Genomic DNA, 19,354 nt, shown 5'->3' with positions numbered 1-19,354 from the left:
GGCTCACGAGGGTACTACAGCAGTCCAGGACTTTTCTTTCAGAGCCCAGCCTTTCTGTTGGGCTGCTTGAAAGGTGCTTGTGTTTCCTCTGCTGTGCTTTCTGCTGGATACAGAGACACGGGAGGGTTTATCCACTAGGGCTGTGCCTGTTCTTCTGTTTTGATTGATTGAGTTGGTCTTGGGTGTGCATGTGTGTCTGCACATGTGTGCACATGCATGTAGTGGTCACAGGTCAATCTTGGGGGTTGTTTCTCAGGAGGCATTCACCATGTTGTTTTGAGACAAGTCTCTCACTGGGTCCTGGAACTAGGCCAGACTGGTTACCAAACCCCTGAAATTCTCTTGTCTCTGCCTCTTCAGTGCTGGTATTACAGGCACATGCTACCATGCTAGGCTTTTCATGTGGGTGCTAGGTCATGGTTGTGTGGCAAGCAGTTTACTAACTGAGCTAACTCCCCAGACCTCCTACACATACTCTTTCTTTCTTTTTTCTTTTTTTTTTTTTTTTTTTTTTTTTTTTTGGTCTTTTTGAGACAGGGTCCCCCTGTAGCCTCAGCTGGCCTGGAACTCACTATGTAGACCAGCCTGGCCTTGAACTTACAGAGCTCCACCTGCCTCCCAAAGTGCTGGGATCAAAGGTGTGCACTACCACACCCAGGCACACATACTCTTTTTTGATACAGGGTAGTCTAGACTTATCTTAGGCTCACTGTGTAGCAGAGGGTGACCTTGAATTCCGAATCTTCCTGTCTCTACCTCCAAAGTGTTGGGATTAACAGGCGTGCAGTACCATGCCTGGCTTCTGAGGTGGTCTTTATTTTCTCAGTCACTAGTCTGCTTTTTGTGATTGAAAGAGTGTATTTTTTATGTTGTTGGAAATATACTCGTGGACATTATCATATTTGTATGGTCTGCGTGTGCATATGTGCACACATGCACATGTCCCAATGCATGTATAGATGTCAGAGATCCACTCTTGGAGTTGGTTCTCTCTTTCCACCTTTACATGGACGTAAACCAGCAATTCCATTAATAGATATATAGCCAAAAGAATTAAGGTGGAAAGAGAGAACCAACTGGATTGTCTCTAGGGAAATTGTATTTTTTTAGGTGCAAGAATTTGAATCCAGGGTTTCTTGCATGCTAGACAAGTGCTCTACAACCTAGCACCACTTCCAGTCCTTATTTATTAATTTTTTTAAAATATTATTTATTTATTTTATTTTATGTGTATGTGTGTATTGCCTGTGTGTAGGTAATTGCACCCATGTCATTCAGTGCCTGTGGAGGACAGAGAGACTGTCGGATTCCCTGGAACTGGAGTTACGGATAGTTGTTAGCTGCCATGTGGGTGTTGGGATTTGAACTGGGTCTTCTGCAAGAACAACCAGTGTTCTTAACCGCTGGGCCATCTCTCCAGCCCCTCCAGTCCTTATTTTTAATCAAAATTTTTAAAATTTATTTTTCTGTGTATGAGTGTTTTGCCTGCATGTATGCAAGTGCACCATGTGCGTGGAGCACCCATGGAGTCCAGAAGTGGGCATTGGTCCCTTTGAATTGGAGTCACACACAGTTGTTAGCCACTATATGGGTGCTGGGAATCAAACCCTGTCCTCTGCAAGAACAGCCAGGGGATCCAGTGCCATCTTCTGATCTCTGTAAGCATTGCATGACAAGAGTGCACCTACCTATATGCAGGCAATATACTCATACACATAAAAATATAAAAATAAGCCAGGCATGGAGTTTCAGGCCTTTAATCCCAGCACTCGGGAAGCAGAGGCAGGTGGATCTCTGTGAGTTCAAGGCCAGCCTGGTCTACATAGTGAGTTCCAGGCCAGCTGGGGCTACAGGGAAACCCTGTCTCAAAAAGACCAAAGGGGGGAAAAAAAAAAAAGTAAAGTAAATATAAATAAATTTAGGCTGGGCACGTGGTACACACCTTTAATCCCAGCACTCGGGAGGCAGAGGCAGGCAGATCTCTGTGAGTTCAAGGCCAGCCTGGTTTACACAGTGAGTTCCAGGAGAGCTGGAGCCACAGGGATTATTTTTCTTCTTCTTCTTTTTTTTTTTTTTTGGTTTTTTTGAGACAGGGTCTCCCTGTAGCCCCAGCGACTAAAGGCATGTGCCACCACAGTGCCGCCTTATTAGTCTTTTTCTTATAGTTTGTAAATGTTTTTCTGGTTTTTCATTTGCATTTTAGCTTCGTAGCTTTTGTTTAGTTTAGTTTTTGTTTTATACTAGGAATTGAACCGAGGGCCTCAAATGTACTGTGTAAGCACTCTGCCACGGATCTAAACTCCCAGTCTCTTAAAAAGTTTTTAAAAATTTTAAGACAGTGTCTCAATGAGTTGTTCAGGCTGGCCTTGGATTTACTTAGTAGCCAGGTAGGGTTTGAACTTGTGATTTGTGATCCTCCTACTAGAGTAGCCAGGAGTATAGGCCTATGCCACCATGCTAGCCTTTTTTTCTAGACAGTTTAAGCTTTTTTTGTTTTGTTTTGTTTTTAGTGTTTTGAGACAGGATCTCCCTGTAGTTCCAGCTGACCTGGAACTCTCCATGTAGACCAGACGGGCCTTGAACTCACAGATATCTCCCTGCCTTTGCCTCCAAAGTGCTGGGATTGAAGGTGTGTACCACCACCCCTGGCATATTTTAAACTTTTTGTAAATCATTTGTCTCTCTTTATGTGTTCGGCCTTGTCTCTTTTTGGGAATCCTGTCTCAATAGATTACCCAAGTTGGTTTCAACTTCATGGCCTCCTGAGGCATCAGCCTCCACAGTGCTGTCATGAAGACTAGTGGGGCATGCCCAGCACTCTGGAGGCAGAGGCAGGCAGAGCTCTGTGAAATTGTTGCCAGCCTGGTCTATATAGTGAGTTCCAGGCCAGCTGGGACTATAGGGAGAGTCTGTCTTAAAAAACTTTAAAAAAAAGTTTTAAAATTTTTATTAGTTTTATTATGTGTGTGTATATACGTATGTACGCATATGGGTGGATGCATGCCACAGCACACGTGTGGAAATCAGAGGGCAGCTTTCAGGAGTCCGTTCTCCACTTCTACTGTGAGGGATCTGGGGATCAAATTTAAGTGATTAGGCTCGGTGGCCAGCCCCTTTACGTCACTGAGCCATCTTGCCAGCCCTAGACTTTATTTATTTATTGGAGGGGGGTTTCTCAGTAGCCCAAACTGGCCTGTTTCTTGAGTGCTAGGAGTGCTGGGATTTGTAGGCATGGGCCACACCTGGCAATGATTTTTCTTCTTTCCTTTATTAACTTCTGATAGTGACAGTCATAGAATTTCTAGACTATGCTTCATTGTTCAGAGTAGGTTATTAAAATTTTTGTTAGGATCACTTGTTAATATTTTATTTAGGAATTTTCCCTGTATTCATGAGTGAAATTTGTCTACAGTTCTCTGGTTTTGTCAGCTTTACAATCAAGGCTAAGCTACTTTTTAAACTTAAATTTTTGTTATTTGTTTTAAAGGCAAGGTCTCACACTGAGACCCAGACTGGACTCAAATTTATTATGTAGCACATGCTGGGCTTGGAGTTGGAGCAGTCCCCCTGTCTCAGCCTCTTGAGTGCTGGGATTGTAGGCGTGAGCTATCAGTGCCTGGTTTAAAGCTAAGTTAATTTTATGAAGTAAGTTGAAGCACTTTCCAACTTCGGGAACACACATGGGAATTATCCGTTCCATGAGTGCAGGAACGAGCGAGCCCTAACCAGCCAGGCCTGGCGTCGTCTTTGAAATAATTCTTTGGTGACTTTTACAGTTTTCTCCCCATAATTATTGGTTTATTCAACTTCGTTGATTCATCTTGAGTCAGTTTTGTTAATTCATTTTTTTCTGGGAAAATCACATCATGGGATTTTAATATATATTATTATATGGATTTTAAGCGTTTTTCAAATGTTTATCACTTTTCTCACTTAATATTTTTTCCCAACTTTTTTCTTGATTGGTTTAAGCTTTTCTGTTTTAGCTCCCTACCCTATAAGTACTGGGGATTGACCTAGGGCCTCCCTCACACGCTAGGCAAGTATTCCATGACTCAGCTCTATCTCCAGCTCTTGGCCTGCTTGCGTGCCCTCCCTCCCTCCCGCCCTTCCTCCTACTGCTCCTTCCCTCTTTCCCTCCCTTCCCTCCTTCCTGTGTGCTGGGATCAAACCCAAGGCCTCATGCATGCTCCTGAGCCTCCTGCTACCAACTCCCAAGCACATTGTGTGTGAGTGTGTGGCTGGGCAGTGAGTGCATCCGATGAATCAGACAGGACATGTGGATCATAACTGGGCAGCAGCTGCCTTTTCTTAGAGAAACAAGTCTTGTAGAGTGACAGTAGCATGGAGTGTCTGCACAATGTTCTGATCATATTTCATAAAGCTTTCGACTTAGAGCAAGTCCACTTCAGGCAGAAGGCAAATACATTCTATGGAGAAGTGATTGCTAACATAGATTTTGGAGCCAGATCGCCTGGATTTGAATCCCAGTGCTATCACCTCTGTGACCTTGGACGATCATTTAACCTCCACGAGCTTGTCTCTGTATCTGTATGTGTTGCTTCCTAATAGAGTGCCTGGCACATGTTAGATCTGTGCAAGTAGCAGCTGTACTAGCTGCCTCAGCCCATACATTTCTTCCTGAAGAGAAGGAGCTGAGTCATTCCTCCAGCCTTGCTTTGTTTCTTGTTTTTTGTTTTTTTTGAGACAGGTTTCATGTAGCCCAGGCTGACCTCAAACTCACTGTGTAGCTGAGAATGTCTTTGAACTCCTGAGCCCCCTGCTACCAGCTCCCAAGTGCTGGGACTTACAGGTATGTGTCACCACACTTGGCTTTTTTTTTTTTAAATTATAAATTATTTTTTTTATTTTTAGTACTGGAGATTGAACCCATGGCCTTCACTCTTTGAGCCATCTCACAAGCCCAGACTGTGGCACTTTCAAGGAGGGGAACACAGCTTGAAGTAGATTAGATTAGGGTCCAGGTATGCTTGTTTGTTTTGAGACAGAGTGTCACTCCATAGCCTTGCCTGGCCTGGAACTTTCTCTGTAGACCAGGCTGACCTCAGAGTTATAGTGATCCTCCTGTCACTGATTTCTTAGTGCTGAGATTACAGACATGGGCTACCATGCCTGGCTTAGGGTATGCATTCTTGTTAGGAACACCCCAGAAGAGGTGTTATATGTGACTGAAATGTAATTAACTTAAACCTTGAGCTGGCCTGGGCCTAGTGGTATAGATCTGCTGTTCCATCCCATGGTAAGTAGAGGCAGGAGGATCAGGAGTTCAAAGCTAACCTGGGCTACATGAGACTTTGTCAAACAAAACAGAACAAAATAAAAAGGCTGGAGATGTAGCTTAGTGGTAGAGTGCTTTCCTCTCATGTTCAAGACCCTAGGTTCAGTCAGCATGTACATGCATGTGTGTGCATACAGAGCCAGTGCCATCTCTTTTCTGATATTTATTTATTTATTTATTGAGACAGAGTCTCAGATATCCTAGGCTGGCCTAGAATTGCTAAGAGGCCAATGTATGTACCACCATACCCAGTTTTATGAGGTACTAGAGATGGAACCCAAGGCTTTGTACATGCTAGGCAAATACTTTACTGATTGAGCTACATCCTTAGCCCCTCTTTTCTGATTTTAAAGGCAGCCTTTATCATATAGTAAATTCTCTTGGTTCTGAATCTGTGTATGGGGTTTTTGTTGGCTTTTTTTTTTTTTTTTGGTCTTTTTGAGACAGGGTCTCCCTATAGGCCCAGCTGGTTTGGAACTCACTATGTAGACCAGGCTGGCCTTGAACTCACAAAGATTCCCATGCCTCTGCCTCCCACGAGTGCTGGTATTAAAGGCGTGCACCACCATGCCTGGCTGGCGTTTTGTTTTGTTTTGTTTCTTGAGACAGAGTTTTACTATGTAGCTCTGGCTGGCCTGGAACTCACTATACAGACCAAGCTAACCTTGAATTTGCAGTGCAGTGATCCGCCAACCTCTGCCTCTAGAGTGCTGGATTCTAGGCATATGCACACTTGGCCCCAGATTATATTTAAATAAAAATAAATGGTGGGGACATGTTAAAAAGATATCGGAGGGACTGGTGAGATTGCTCAGTGGGTGAAACCCTTGCTGCATAAGCCTAGTGACCTGAGTTCAGTGCTAGAACTTGTGTAAAGATGGAAGGAGAGAGCCACTCCACAGAGTGGAGCCACTCCACATGAATTCTGGCAAGTGCTTTATACACTGAGCCTTCTCCCCAGCCCTCTGATAGGCTTTCTGTACATGTACATATATGCATACACACACAACCACATGCATACCTCTTACGTGCATACAGGCATGCAGATACCTTTTTCTCTAGCTATTTATTAGTTATATGAGTTCACACAGAATGATTCTTCTGATTCTAGTTGAAACCCACGGGCTTCTTCCCAACATTCCTCTTCTCCCATGAGAACCCTGGCTTTCAACATCAGCTACATACTTACTCATTCCCTTAGCTCTATAAGGTACAGGAGGCAGTTTGAGACATGCCACACTCATCCTGCAGTCGAAGCTGAGGTGGGCTCTGAGAAGCCCTGCTCGTGGCCTCGTATGTGTGCTCTTTTCTGCTCTCTGTGTGTGTCTTAGAGTGGGGAAAAAAGAAAGAAAACAACTCCCTGTTTATTTAGACATCTCATAAGCAGAAGTTTGTCACCGCGCTTTACCTCCTGAGAACAGACTGGCCAGTCAGGAACCTGGGCTCTCCCAGGCTCCGAGGATGGAAGTTCCTAGTGGGTGGGCCTCAGCAGACAGACAGTGCATGTATTTATTTTAAAGTAAACAGTGCTATTTTTCTACTTTTTCAACAATAAATAAAACTTCTGAACCTCAGAACCTGATTCACAGGAGAAGAGAGAGAGAAAAATGTTAAAAGTCACTGTTCAGTTACAAACAGCTTTAAGTTTAAATTTGAAAAGCCCTTCAGTTCTTTATCTGAGGAGGAGGTGGGGGTAGGAAGTGTGTGTGGGTGCTGTGAGCTGATAGGGAGTGAGTGTTTAGGATGAGGCTCTAAACTGCATCCGTGGTAGACACAGCCGAACAGTCCTGCATGCCCTGTTGGTTATTTTATGAACCTGGTAAGCCACTGAGACCTGTTTTTCAACTTGTGGAGTGCTCACAGTAATACTAGATTCTGAGAATTTTTCTCTTTTCTTTTGAAATTGAATATTATTATTTCTTCTGATCATAAAAACAATGTAAAATTTATGTTGTGTGTATTTTGCTATAATTAAAAAAGCAGAAGGAAAAGTCTAAAAAAATTGAAAAGCTGTGTTCTCTTCTGAAATGAAAAGTAGTAATCTTTTTCTGATTGTGTTTGTGAATGCTTAGCGTGTGCTAGATATTGTTCTGAATTTTCTGTTTATATCTCTAAAATAGCAGGCATAGGTGTATATGTACATAGTTGCTCTTCAACTTATAAGGTAAAGCCTGGGTAAATCCATTTTAGTCTACACATGGTAGTACACACCTTTAATCCCAGCCCTCACGAGGCAGAGCAGGCAGAGCTCTGTGAGTTCAAGACCAGCCTCGTCTATATAGCGAAATCCAGGCCCCCAAACTCACTGAGCGTCATAGCACAGAACTCTAGCACACAGTATAATCTTGTGGCAGACTGAGAGCTGTGGCTCACCCTCCCTGTTCAGCATCTGCAGAGAGGAGCAGACTGCACTGCCCACCAGGGATAAATTAGTAATTAAAAATTTGGAGTGTTGTCAGGCGTGGTGGCGCACGCCTTTAGTCCCAGCAGTTCCAGAGCTCCAGGCCAGCTGGGGCTACAGAGAGACCCTGTCTCAAAAAGACAAAAACAAACAAAAAATTGTAGTGTTTTCAACTGAGTGGGGCTCACTTACTTTTTAAAAGTATTTTATCATTTTTATTTATTTATTGGTCTTTTTATGTGTACGAGTGTATTGTCTGCATGTATGTAAATGTACTTGTGTCATGCAGTGCCTGTGGAGGTCAGAAGAGGTCATCAGATCCCTTGGAACTGGAGTTATGGACAGTTGTTAACAGCCATATGGGTGCTGGGAACCGAACTTGGGTCCTCTGGAAGAGTAGCAAGTGCTCTTAACCCCTGAGCCATCTCTCCAGCCCTGAGTGATGATCACTTTTGCATCATCATAAAGTTCATGAGGAGGGGTGATAAGGATTTCAAACCCAGGTCCTAGCAATGCTAAGCAAACACTCTACCACTGTGCTACATCCCCAGCAAAATGTGTAGGTGGGCTTTGAACTTGCAATCCTGCTCAGTCTCTTTAGCAATTTGCATAACAGCACATTCCACCATGACAAGCATAAAGTTGAAAAATCCCAAGCTGAGCCCTCATAAACTGGGAGTGGTCTGTACGTGCACCTGTGTAACCTCTGTGCCTCTGCGGTGATTGTGTTGCCATCACCTTGGATGAAGAAACTGAGATTGAGAGATACTACATAGCTAGTTCCAGGCCAGCCTGGGCTACATAGTGAAGAGATGCTGTGGGAGTAGTGGGAGATGTTATGTAACTTACCCAAGGTGGTGCATCAGGCTTGGCCCAGTCAGGGTTTAACTCAGGCCTCCATATCCCCAAGCCTTGCTTGTACCCTATCATGGTGCCTTTCCACTTGGAGGAAGTTAGAAATGCTGGGCATTGTAATATTCAGCTCTATTCTGTTAATATTTTCCTGTGGATCTGTTAGGGGTATTTTTCAATGCAGTCATGTTTATATGTTTATGTATGACTGCCTTTTCCCTCTACAATGAGAGCTCGTTATGCATTGCTTTGTAATTTGTTTTTTTCCCCAGCCAGTTCTGATGCATGCAAGAACCACTTGGTGTTTTGTTTGTTTTGTTTCGTTTTGTTTCTAAGGGCCAGGGTCTCGCTATGTAGTCCTGGCTAGTCTGGAATTTGTGTCGACCAGGCTGACCTAAAGCGTGTACTGAGTCTTCTTCCTCTACCTCTTGAGTTACTGTGTCTGGCTTAGGATCTTTAAAATTTTTGTTTCGTATGACAATTTAACCATAGTCTTTCTATATTTTTACTCTTCTAAGCAATTTTTCTTTGTTAAATTCTTCCATAGATATTTTTGTGCTCCTATCCATTTTTATTTGTGGGGTAAGTTCCTAGGCACAGGACTGCTGGGTCAAAGGACAGGTATAGTTCAGGGTTTTGGTCCCATCTACCTGGGTCTGCTGTAAAGTCTAGTCTAATTTACTTGTGCACTTGTCCGTTCCTGTGACTTGAGTGGCCTGTGGGCCTTGTCAGCTTTTTTAACCTCTGCCTATCTGTTAGGCAAAAATGCTTTTATTTGGTGTTGTTTATTTTGGGGATCTTCCAGTGTCTCCTGTGTCCCAGGTTGGCCTCAGAATTGCTGTGTATGTGAGAAGGACCTTTAGCTCCTGATCCCCTCCTCCACTTCCCAAGTGTTGGGATTAGTGAAGTGGGCAACCGTGCCTGACAAATTTATTTACTTTTGAATGTTTTTATTGTTTTAATTTACATTTCTTTAAATTTTACAGCCTTCTCTTCCTCTTTTTCCTAGTCATTTTCTTTCCCTTCTGTGTCTGTGGGCGTGTGGTACTGGGATGGAACCCAGGGCCCTGAGCTGTATCCCCAGCCCTCCTTTTCCTATGAGCCCCTGGGCTGCCTCCTGTCACCATGATTTTGTGTAGTTGCTGTGCCACAGTTGCCAGTGGCCCCCATGTCCTGAACCCAGAGGCCAGTTCCCAGTGCAGTGCGCTTGGGTTATGGATAGATCCAGTCCTCTCTGTCACTCTTGTTTCTCTCAGTTTTGTAGCTGCCACACTCTTCGGGTTTTCTGTCCCTGCTTACTGCCTGGGGCCATTTTTCCTTCTTGGCAGTCTTGAGTTGCTGAGATGTTCCATGTGGGCTCAGTCCTGTGTCCCTTGTTGATCCACCAGCACCCAGCCCCTCCCTTCAGGAGCTCATGCAGACTCGTTGCTTTAAATTCCTCCTGTGCATCTGTGGCTTGTAGCCTGGACCTCTCCTCACAGCAGCACAAGACAGTTTACATCTGATTCATCCCTTGGAGTGAACATGTTACAGCCCTGCTTCCCCACCTCAAGCAAGGGCCATTGCTTATTGCTCCGACTAGAATCCTAGTGTCCTCCCTGATGTTACTTCCTGTCATAGCTGCCCTCTAGGCCATCAGCAACTCCTGTCCGCATCATCTTGAAGATGTGTTCTGGTACTGGTGTTCTCTGCTGCTGCTGTACCCCATGTCCAGGTCCCCATCACTTAGTGACTCTTTGGGAGAAGCCACCTAACCAGTCTCCCTGCCTCTGCCTTGATCTCCCTGCAGCTCAGAAACTTAAGCTGTGATCAAGCCACAATTGCCCCTCCAGTGGTTTCCTAGTTCACTTTGAATGACAACTGAAGTCCTTCCTTCATTGACAAACAGGCCCACCCTGATCTTCCTGCTACCAATCTTCTAAAAACAAGCTATTTATTTATTTATTTATTTGTTTGTTTGTTTGTTTGTTTATTTGTTTATTTATTGTGTATGAATGTTTTGCCTGCATATATATAGGTGCACCCACACACACAATACCTGTGGTGGCTGGAAGAGAACGTCTTATCCCCTGGAATGGTTGTGAGCCACCATGTGGGTGCTGAACCCAGGTCCTCTTTAAGGCAGCCAGTGCTCTTAATCACAGAGCCATCTCTCCAGCCCCTCAGCCAGATTTTTAAAAAACATTTACTGAATTGTACAACTGTCAACCACGAACTTTTCTTTTCTTTTCTTTTTTTGGTCTTTTTGAGACAGGGTTTCTCTGTAGCCCCAGCTGTCCTGGAACTCACTCTGTAGACCAGGCTGGCCTTGAACTCACAGAGATCCACCTGCCACTGCTTCCCAAGTGCTGGGATTAAAAGTGTGTGCCACCACGCCCGGCTCAGTTGAATGCCTTTTAAAACATCTTTTTTGGGGGGTCTTTTTGAAACAGGGTGGCCCTGTAGCCCCAGCTGGCCTGGAACCTGGAACTTACTATGTAGACCAGGCTGGCCTTGAACTCACAGAGATCCGCCTGCCTCTGCCTCCTGAGTCCTGGGACTAAAGGCATGCGCCACCACGCCTGACTCAACCATGAACTTTTCTATTGCCCAAGGTCCCTGTGCCCATTTCCAGATAATTCTTATTCCCTCCCCCAGCCTCTGGCAATCACTAATCTTTATGTCTCTCTAGATCTGCCTCTTTTGAACATTTCATACAAATGGAATGACACACATGGTTTGATCTGTTATGACCCTCGACCACTCCGTTTTCCGGGTGACTCCCCTTCGTTGGTGTTCTCTGTCTCCTTTACTGCTTTGCTTTCTCACTAGCAGCTCTTTCCATTAGTTTCCTCATTCGTAGCTGGAACGTTGGCTCCTTCGGGGTATATTTTCTGTTCTGTTCACCCTTGTTCGCTAATCCACCCTGTATGAGTTTTGGAAGGCTGACTTTCTTCACTGATGAGTGAGGATGGGTGTCTTTTCTTGAAGTGAGTGAAATCTCTCTGACTGGGGCCTCACTCATCCCTCAAGCAGAGTAGGACCATCAGTGTGCTTGTGCCCATGCCAGGGACTGTGGGCTGTCTGCAGCCCCAGCCCCAAATGTAAGCCTTGCTTTCATATCCAGTTGCAGTGACATCAGTGACTACTGTTCTCTTGATTGGCACCAGATGCCAGGCTCTGGGAGCTAAACCCACAGTTAGCGGTCTTTGAAAATCTCCCTTTGCTTTCTGTCATCCTGCACCTCGGGCAGATATGCCCAAGCCAGAACCTCAAGGAATTCCCAGAGAAGCCAAAAGCAGCTCCCGCCCTGTGCCCCTACCCTCTCAAAGTCATAGGCAGGGCCTGTTTCGTGGCTTTGGTGTCAACCAAGAGCTGTTAGAAAGAAAAGTTCTTTTAACTGAAAGTCTGAAAAGTAAACACACGGGCCCTGCAGTGTATGTTCAAACAAACCTGCTTTCCACGTCACTGGTGAGAGGCTGCCTTGTGGAGCCTCACCTGAGGACAGAAGAAAGGCCTTCTGTTCAGCATCCTTGTCCTGGACGGGAACCTCAGCACTTCTAGGGTGGCTGAACCTCAGTTCTGTGAGGGAGTGGGCGCTGGAAGTCTGTTGGTCCCGAGGGAATATGTGTGTGGCAAAGGGTGACTCTACTCTCAAAAAGATGAGCTGAGTCAGAGTGTTTTCTCTATTTAAAAAAATATATATTTTCATTTTGTGTGTACAGGTGATTTACCTGCATGTATGTAAGTGCGCCACATGAATGTAATGCCCACAGAGACTGGAAGAGGATATCAGATTCTCTGGACCTGGAGTTATGGATGGTTGTTAGCCACCATGTGGTGCTGGATAGTGAACCTCTGCTCGCTGCAAGAGCAGCCAGTGCTTGTAACTGCCGAGCCAGCTCTCCAGCCCCAAGGTGCTTTCTCTTTAGTAGCCTTTTGCATTATTGTCCACAGTAGGTGGTCAAGGTGTTTATCTAAGGGCTGTAATGTCAGCACTTGGAAGCCAGAGGTAGGAGCCCAGCAAATTTGAGTCTAGCCTGATCTACATAGCTAATTCCAGATTAGTCAGGGCTATAAAATGTAACTTAAACAAAACAAAAAGTTGCTTTCCTTCTTGTTTTAGGCTTAAGAAGCCCTCGAAGTTGGGTCTGGATTTTGTGTGGAGGACGTGTCCTTTTTCTCTGCAGGGCCATTTTCTTAGGGTTAGGAGACTTGGCTGGAGATGGAAGGGCATGGGATTGATTTACTAGCATTCACTTGGTACATTCCTTTGCTGAGCTAGACTTAAGTTGAAGACATGAACAAGGCAGAATGCATCACATCACAGTCCTCCTGGACTTAAGAATCTAAAGAAGAGGGGCTGGAGAGATAGCCCCTCATACACTCTTGTAGAGGACCCGAGCTTGGTTCCCAGCACCCTTGTCATGCACCTCATAACTGCCGGCAACTCCAGGGGATCTGATACCACTGGCACTGACCCTCACTACACATACCCCTCCGCTCAAGACCTACACATACATACATTATTAAGAAAAAGTAAGTCTTTAAAAAAATCTGAAGAAGAAACAAACGCTGAACTGACTAATGGCAAGACCTTTCCACTTGGGCAGATGTGAGGGAGAAAACAGGATGTTTCGGGTCTGCATCCAGGTGTTCACCCTAGCCTGGCAGAAGGACAAGTGTGTGTTAGGGAGGCCTCCTGAAGGAAGTGACTCCAGGCTCCTGGAAGACTGCTAAAGGGAGCAAGGCCACAGCCTTCCTGAGGTAGGAGCATGTCTCCAAAGTGGCCTGTGCGCTCAAGTTGCAGAGTCCCTGGAGCCAGTCAGCCAGGCAGGGCGAGAGAGCCAGTTAAAGACTGACCAAAAGACGTAGAGGAAAGGCAGGTGCTACGTTGGTGCTGTCTAACAGAAACATAAGCTGAGCCACAAATGGAGTTTAAAATTCGCTAATAGCATCATAAAAGAGAAACAAAAACACACGCGACATTAATTTTAATATCTTGTTACCGTAATTTTAACATAGATAAACAAATTGAAAGAGAAGGCCCTTTGTTTTGGTATAAAGTGTTTGGAATACGATGTCTCTTTTTCATTCTCTAGTATATCTCAACCCAGAGCAGCCACATTTCAGGTGTTCAGTGGTCACATGTGGTTGTTGACTCCACATAGGACACTGTGTAACTCTTCCCAACTGAAGGAAGTTGGGAGTTGCCTCTTCTAAATTAGGTTATTGGGGATTTTGTTTTTTTTTTTTGAGACAAGGTCTCTATGTAGACTGGGCTGGCCTTGAACTCATAGCAGTCCTTGTGCCTCAGCCTCCCAGGTGTGTGCTGCCACACCCGGCTCCCAAATTGAGTTAATGTAGAACTGTGTTTGTTGCTTTTGCAGTTTTGGAAACTTCAGTTCCTCTTGAGCCTGCCTCATGGAGATATTGGGCCACATCCTGGGGTACCTGTGCAGGCCTTCTCCCCTCCCCTCCCCTTCCCTCCCCTCCCCTCCCCTCCCTTTCTTTTTTAGTATCTTGTTTTCCAAGCTATCTTCAAACTTAAATAATCCTCCTGCCTCAGCCTCCCCAGTGCTGGGGTTTCAGGCATGAGAGCATTCCTGGCTGACCTGTGTTCTTATCAGTGTGCATTCATACCCTCTGCAGACTTGGCTTTCAGGATGGTGGCCTTGGATTGGGCCTAGGAAATGAGGCCACTGCTTGGGTATGAGCTGTTTCTTTCCCTCTGATACACATGTTCTCACATGGTATAAATAATAGAGTCATTCTATAAAGTTCTTTTGTAAATGTTATTTCAGGAGGTTTCTAAGCTGTTTACACCCTTTATAGTCATTAATCCAAAGCTTAATTGGGACATAATATTTTATGCTTTTGAAATTGTAATTTCCAAAAAACAGATTTTTAAGGAGAATGTTTTAATAGCAGAATTGTAACCATAAAAATAATTTTTAGAAGGGCCCCTACTTTTGCCATGCAAGGAAGTTTTAAAAGCAGTTTTGTTCCTTGCATGTCTGCCTCAGCCTGGTTTTTGTAAACATGGCTTTGCTCCTGCCTGGGTAGCAGGGAGTAGAGGAGTGGCTGAGGTTCCCTGAGGGCAGGAAGGATGGATGACCTGTGAAAGCTGGCCAGCGTGGAGATCTTGGTGTGAGGAGGACTGCCCCTTTTCTCTCAGGAACTGATGTGAACTATTCATTCTAGAGATTTCATTTTCCTAGATCTGTATTTATTTCTCAAATGTATTTATAAAAATTTAAAAGATGCACTAGGAGTGGTGTATCACACCTTTAATCCCAGCACTTGGGAGAGAGAGGCAGGTGGAGCTTTGTGAGTTCAAGGCCAGCCTGGTCTGCATAGGGCGTTCTAGGCTAGCTCGGACTACAAGGAAACCCTGTCTCAAAGTGACCCCCCCCCAAAAAAAATTAAATGATACTGTGACTTGACAGATTTACCTTGGGCTGGAGTGATGGCTCAGCCATTAAAAGCTCAGGCTCACAGCTAGGCGTGGTGGTGCATGCTTATAATCCCAGCACTCAGGAGACAGAGGCAGGCGAATCTGTGTGAGTTCAAGGCCAACCTGGTCTACATAGCAAGTTCCAGGACAGCTGGGACTACAGGGAGACCCTGTCTCAAAAAGACCAAAAAAAAAAAAAAAAGAAAAAGCTCAGGCTCACAACTAAAAGAGTGGGGCATTGCCAGGACAAATGAAGCCTGTGTTTTTAGGGGATCCTCGGCTGACTCTTTGGTGCCTTATTAGGTGGATGACTGTGATGACTAACCAGTTCTGAAGTGTGTATGTATGTATGTATATATGCACCCTTCTTTTTTGTAAGACAGGAGAGGTGTGTGGCTGCATGGATTTCGGATGTAGAGCTGTGGGACCCTTAATCAAGAGAGACAAGAGTGCCTGGTGTGGTGGCACACACCTTAATCCCAGCACTTGGGAGGCAGAGGCAGCTGTGAGTTCAAGGCCAGCCTGGTCTACATAGTGAGTTCCAGGACAGCTGGGGCTACAGGGAGACCCTATCTCAAAAAGACCAAAAAAGAAAAAGTGACAAGAGTGCTCATGGTTGACAAATCTGTGTACAACCTAAGCCCATCTTTCCTGGAGTAGGGCCATGACTCTCTTCCTGCTATAGAGGACAGCTCCTTTTCCATACTTTGGAGCCCACACCTTCTGCCTTGCCAGGACTCTACCCTGCTTCCCCCTTTGACTACTGAATGTGAGTTTCCTCTCATTCAGTCCTCTTCTGTGACTGTATCCCGGGACATCTGGACTTCTTTCTTCTCCATTACTGCCATGCGCAGGTGACCCACAGATGTCAGTCTCCAGCCTCTGCCTCTGCCCTGAGCCCCACCCACATGCCTGAGGACTCCTCTCAGTATCTGTTGTGGAAATGTCAGAAGACCTTCAACCTGGCATGCTCTTGTCTCAGTACTCCATATTCCAAGTTCCAGAGCCACCATTTGTCCAGTTAAGTCAGTAAGAGACTCGGGGGTGGTTTAGGACCTCCTAGCTCCTCTCTTTCTCTTTCTCTCTCCTCCTTTCCTATATTACAGAGGATTTCTTATAGCTCAGGCTAGCCTCACTTATTAAGTAGCTCAGGATGACCTTGAATTCCTGATTCTTCTACTTCCATTAAGGGATTGCAGGTATGTACCACCACACCTGACTGGGCCTGGTCAATTTCATCTCCTTTTTTTTTTATTTTTATTTTTTTATATTTTATTATTTTTAGTGCATGCATGTAGGTAAGCGCACCCATGTTGTGCAATGCCTGTGGAGGACAGAAGAGACTGTCCGATCCCCTGGAACTGGGGTTATGAACAGTCTGCCATGGAGGTGCTGAGATTCGAACCTGGGTCTTCTGCAAGAACAGTCAGTGTTCTTAACCGCTGAGCCATCTCTCTAGCCGGTCATCTCCTCCTTTCTTACACTTGTCCTTTGAACAGTCAGTGTTCTTAACCGCTGAGCCATCTCTCTAGCCGGTCATCTCCTTTCTTACACTTGTCCTTACCTGGTCCCTAACATTTTTTACCTGTGGCCTTCTCTCTGCTCTGCCTAGTTCTGCCCTTACTACCTCCAGGTTGTTTTCCACACGGCAGTCAGAATGAGTTTTGAAAAACACAAAGCTAGACTTGTCACACTTTGATTAAAAATTCTCAAGTACCATGCTGTTGTACTTAAGAATAGAGAACAAAAATCAAGCCAAACCTGTTAAAATTTAAAAGGTTGGCCCATAAGGTGCTGTAGCTCTACCCTCCCAGCCCCACCCACCAGCATTCTTGAATTCTTGAATGCAGCTAGCTCATGGTGCCCCAGGGCCTTTGCACAGGCCAGTCCCTTAGCTTAGAGAGATCTTCTACCTGCCTCACCCCACCCCACTGCCTACTGTGTGCAGAGGCCACTTTACATTTCACTGTGACATTTGGTTCCTGGGACTTCTCCCAGTGAATCGTGAGATTCCTAACACAGGGACTAGATCAATTTTCTTTTTTGTAACCAAGCTTCTAGTAGTGTCTGGCAGCTAGCTAGTAAATGTTTCTTGAATAAATGAACAAGAAAGAGAGAAAGTAAAGTTTTAAGGGGTCGGGGGTATAGCTCAGTTGGTATAGCTCAGCTACATAGTTCTAGGCTAGCCTGGGCTATATGAGACCCTGTGTCAGAAAAGTTTATATACCGATTTTGTTAAATTAAGCTATTTTCTATAAAAGTTTTCATGAAGCTCTGTGTGGTGGTGCACACCTTTAATCCCAGAACTCTGGAGACACAGTTCCAGGCCAGCCTAGTCTACATAGTAGACTGGCTACATAGTGAAACCCTGTCCCAAAACCAAAATAAAGAAACCAGTTCATGGAATGCTCAGTAGACCCAAACTGTAAGTTAGTTATTCGGAAGGGTAAACTCCCAGCAGCAGTACAAAAAAGAAGCTTTAAGGCCAAGCAAGACCCTTCTAATCCCCAGGAGGACACAGCGAAGCTTGACTAGGGGGCTGAGGGGAGGTGGGGTGAAGCAGGATCAACTCTAACAAGAATTCCAGTGTTTACAACCTGATTCCAGCGAGGTAGAAAAGACTTCACTTGTTAGGCTCTGGCTACAGTTGGAAGCCAGGGAGAGCTCATAAAGGTAAACTCTGGAAGCCTCTGGCTTCCTTTACTGGGAGGGGACGTGAAAGAGCTTTCTCTTTCTGCTTGGGGAGCTGCCAGCCTGTGTGCGTCTGAGTTACTGGAGCTGGAAGAAGACCATTCACTCAGGCCTTCTGGAATTTCCCCTGGTTCCCTTCCTTTGCACCGGCATCTCACATGTAGAAAGAACACTGACCTGCTAATGAATGCTCTGTTTATTTTCACTTTCTTCTGATGGGCCTGAGGGCTGGGGGCAGAGGGAGGCAGGAAGGCTGGCTCACCAAGCAGCTCAGTTAAGGCCAAATCCATCCCATCTCCTGATACTCTCAACACTGGGTCTGCCCTAAAAGTATCCTACATTTGTAGCCTATCTTTTCTCCCTCAGGTTTCTAAGTAAAGAGGAAAAGAAAAACAAACCCAATTTTTCCTTTTGAAGGATCTGTGTCATGGGGTCTGGGGAGAGAGCTCAGCATTAGAGCCTGTCTAAGCATCTTGTGCATGAGAGTCTGGGTTCCATCCCCAGCACTGAAAATAAAAAGGATGGACATGCACATACAGTGAGAGACAGTGATGCTAGAAGACTACACCAGGGAGTTCTTTCATGCACTGCTGTGAAGCTCTCCAGCCAGAATCCCATTCTTGTAGCTCGGCTTGGCAGTCACGGTTTATGTGGTTCTTCCTTGGTTGGATTAAGGAGGGCAACCTCCACGCCCTGTTATCCCTACTATTGGTACCATATGCAAACGCGTCAGAGTCCAAGTCAAGAAAGGGAAAAAGTAGCTCAGAAAAATATTACTCATCTTTGTTGTGTGCACCGCTCTTTGCAATAGGAAATTGTTAACACGAAGTCACTCACCCAGGGCTTTGAAATTAGGAAGGGTGAGAGCGAGAGCTGGATCTCCTGGAATTGGAGTAGTCTGACTGGTATATATATTCTCAACCTTTTGTATTTCAAACTGTATATGAAATGTTGGGGTTTTGGTGTTTTCTTTTACTATTTAAATCTAAGACTGTGTCTCTAGATTTGTTGATCTAGGAGAAAATATTTATTTAAAAAAAAATTTTTTTTTTGTCTTTTTGAGACAGGGTCGGTCTCCCTGTAGCCACAGCTGTCCTGGAACTCACTGTGTAGATTAGGCTGGCCTTGAACTCATAGAGATCTGCCTGCCTCTGCCTCCTGAGTGCTGGGATTAAAGGCGTGCACCACCACACCCGGCTATAAACATTTATTAATTTTATGTATACGTGTGTATTGCCTGTGTGTAGGTAAGTGCACCGGTGTTGTGCAATGCCTGTGGAGGACAGAAGAGGCTGTCGGATCCCCTGAAACTGGAGTTATGGACAGTTGTTAGCGGCCATGTGAGTGCTGGGATTCCAACCTGGGTCTTCTGAAAGAACAGTCAGTGTTCTTAACTGCTGAGCCATATCTCCAGTCCTGGAGAAAATTTTAAAAATAGAGAAGAAAATGTGCTGCACACTCAGAAATACAAAAGTATAAAGCCAAGCGCCAGTGAGATGGCTCAGTGTGCAAATGCTCTTGCAAGTCTGAAGGCCTGACATTGCTCCCCAGAGCCCACATGCAGGTCGAAGGAAAGAACTGACGCAAAAATTTGTCTTCTGACTTCCACATGTGCACCTCCTAAAGCACTGGAGTTACAAGCTCGCTCTCTCTCTCTCTCTCTCTCTCTCTCTCT

General features: G+C 45.1%; 1 protein-coding gene across 2 annotated transcripts in view; it reads left to right on the top strand.

The window, feature by feature from the left end:
- Window positions 1-19,354, top strand: part of Wwp2 (WW domain containing E3 ubiquitin protein ligase 2) — a 149,072-nt gene that overhangs the window by 25,263 nt on the left and 104,455 nt on the right. The gene's annotated exons all lie outside the window — the stretch shown is intronic.

This window comes from Nannospalax galili, unplaced genomic scaffold (assembly GCF_000622305.1).
Source record: "Nannospalax galili isolate Female #2095 unplaced genomic scaffold, S.galili_v1.0 scaffold410, whole genome shotgun sequence".
Taxonomy (NCBI): Eukaryota; Metazoa; Chordata; class Mammalia; order Rodentia; family Spalacidae; genus Nannospalax; species Nannospalax galili.
The sequence above is the reverse complement of the archived record's forward strand: the minus strand, read 5'-3'. Positions and strand labels throughout refer to the sequence as shown.